At 47.3% G+C, this 2,801-nt stretch overlaps 1 non-coding gene across 1 annotated transcript; it reads right to left on the bottom strand.

The window, feature by feature from the left end:
• Nucleotides 1-2,214: 2,214 nt before the first annotated feature.
• Nucleotides 2,215-2,287, bottom strand: TRNAK-UUU (transfer RNA lysine (anticodon UUU)). Its single transcript has one exon. It is a non-coding gene; the product is annotated as a tRNA-Lys (tRNA).
• Nucleotides 2,288-2,801: the final 514 nt, after the last annotated feature.

Below are 2,801 nucleotides of genomic sequence, written 5' to 3'. Positions count from 1 at the left end.
ATAGGCTTTCAGTCTGTTGCTGCTTTCCAGCAAGCACGATGTTTTCTCTTTAGTCTTGAGGTACTCGGACTGTGGCAGCAGAGCCCTGAGTAGGTTCCCTGACTTAGCAAGTGTACGGGGGGATCCTGGAAGTACGATAAAGGCTTGTCAGGGGAAAGAACAGTGCAGGCGGGTGTATGGTCTGTCCGGCAGAGCTATCAGTAGGTCCCTAGAGTTAACAAGTGTGCGGGGTGCGGGAGGTGCCTGAAAGGACGGTATCGGCTTGTCAGGGGAAGGAAAAGTGCAGGCGGGTGTAAGCGCTGAACGGCGAAGCCCTCAGGAACATCGCCAACCACTTTACAATGTACCTAAGCTTTTTCCCGCCATGTCTTACATTAATTAATTGCAAACCATTTTACAAAACAATGAATTCCATTATACTGACTATTTAAACAATTCAGTTCTGTAAAAAAGCTAAAATAGCCGCCTCTGTGGTGTAGTGGTTAGCGTGATTAGCTGCCACCCCCGGAGGTCCGGGTTCGATTCCCGGCTCTGCCACGAAATTTGAAAAGTGGTACGAGGGCTGGAACGGGGTCCACTCAGCCTCGGGAGGTCAACTGAGTAGAGGCGGGTTCGATTCCCACCTCAGCCATCCTCGAAGTGGTTTTCCGTGGTTTCCCACTTCACCTCCAGGCAAATGCCGGGATGGTACCTATCTTAAGGCCACGGCCGCTTCCTTCCCTCATCCTTGCCTATCCCTTCCAATCTTCCCATCCCCCTACTAGGCCCCTGTTCACTATAGCAGGTGAGGCCGCCTGGGCGAGGTACTGGTCATACTCCCCAGTTGTATCCCCCGACCAAGAGTCTGAAGCTCCAGGACACTGCCCTTGAGGCGGTAGAGGTGGGATCCCTCGCTCAGTCCGAGGGAAAAGCCGAACCTGGAGGGTAAACAGATGATGATGATGATGATGAAAAAAGCTAAAATAAAAACTCAAAATAACGTGACGGCACTACTTTTTGGGTGGTCAAATTTTTAAATACGTTATCATGCTTTGAAATTTGAGCAAGAAGAAAGAAATTCAGGAGTGCACTGTTTATTTATTCTTTTTTATTGTTTATTTATTTTCAGTTTCTTGCCCATCACTTCCAATCTTCCCATTCCAGGTGAGGCCGCCTGAGCGAGGTACTGGTCTTCGTCCCCAGTTGTATCCCCTGACCCAAAGTTTCACGCTCCAGGACACTGGCGGTAGCGGTGGGATACCTCACTGAGTCCGAGGGAAAAGGCGACCCTGGATGGTAAACGGGATAGAAAGTAACAGTAAATGTAATATTTCTTAAATGACAGTGCTCCGTGTTTCAAAAGTACTTGTTTTTACATTTGCTTTCACGTCGCAACGACACAGATAAGTCAGGTGTTATGGAGACGATGGGATAGGAAAGGGCTAGGACTCGGAAGAAAGCGGCCGTGGCGTTAATTAAGATACAGTCCCAGCATTTGCCTGGTATGAAAATGGAGAACCACGGAAACCTTCTTCAGGGCTGACGACAGTGGGGCTCGAACCCAGTATCTCCCGGATGCTAGCTCACAGCTGCACTGCCCTAACCGCCGTTGAGTACGTGTTTCTTCTGAAGGTTGCTGCATTAGCCCACCGTTTTCCCGCGTCAGCGTGTTTAGGTACCCTTAGTTCGGAAGATATAGTGTAGTTCTGCGTCCGTACGCATCTACGTGTCTCGTAGGCAATGTTTTCCGTTTGGACAGTACCTCAGTGTTACCATGAGTACAACGCGGCGTTTTTCAGTTTTTTTTTTTTTTTTAAGTTTCCATTCGTTACCTACCCTCTCTTTTTCTCTGGTCAGGAGATGAGGTGAGGTGAGACTGAGAATAGGTCGGCTGTGGCCCCGGTATTTGCCGGGAAGTGAGAATAAGAAACCACAGAAAATCACTTCGACAGTCAACGGTGGTGTACAACCCACTCTCCTCCGGATTGCAGAACTTGGCTCCAGAGTCACACTACTCGTTCCTATGTGTTTACCATTCCGCGTGGCTCCAGATCCCAGCAAGTAACAGTATTCTATCAATATCTAATCACTTTCATATAAGTCTGCCACGTTATATCCTATGGATGGTATTTATTACTTTATAACGGATTTCAATTTAGTTCATTAGACGCTCGGAAATGAACTGTTCACTATCAGGCACGCAACTTCCTAATTTGTCTTCGAAGTAAAAATTGCCGCCCGAACAGGGACTCGAACCCTGGACCCTTAGGTTAAAAGCCTAATGCTCTACCGACTGAGCTATCCGGGCTCTACGGGGAATAAAAACGCTTGTTGAGTATAATATTGGCTTCCCAGAATATTTAAACGTACCAACATTTCACATTAATGGAGAAAATATATTTTCATCACGTCAAACATCACGTATCGTCGTTATTAGTCCGGAAGAAGAAAGTGCTCACCTACTCACTACATGGTCATGTACCCCCGGCTCAGAGACTGAAGTCCAGGAACAGTTTTCTACGAACATCTCAGGAACTAATCGGATCAGCCAAAAAAGCAAAACTACAGCCATGGAAAACAAGGTCTCCCAACATACCTGGACAGATAGCAGTTCCTAGCCGATTGTTTACCACCTGGATACAAAGAGAACTGGGCAACATGGAAGTCCCTAAATAGGATGGGATCTGTTGTGAAGAGGTGCAAAGTGACAATAGCGAGATGGGGTTATATCGATGCTCAATCCATAAAGTGTGAATGCGGGGAATACCATACTCTAAAGCACGGACTTCGATGTTCGCTGTGTCCATCCTCCTGTACAGAAG

The sequence above is a fragment of the Anabrus simplex genome, chromosome 11, assembly GCF_040414725.1.
Source record: "Anabrus simplex isolate iqAnaSimp1 chromosome 11, ASM4041472v1, whole genome shotgun sequence".
NCBI classification, from domain to species: Eukaryota; Metazoa; Arthropoda; class Insecta; order Orthoptera; family Tettigoniidae; genus Anabrus; species Anabrus simplex.
The sequence above is the reverse complement of the archived record's forward strand: the minus strand, read 5'-3'. Positions and strand labels throughout refer to the sequence as shown.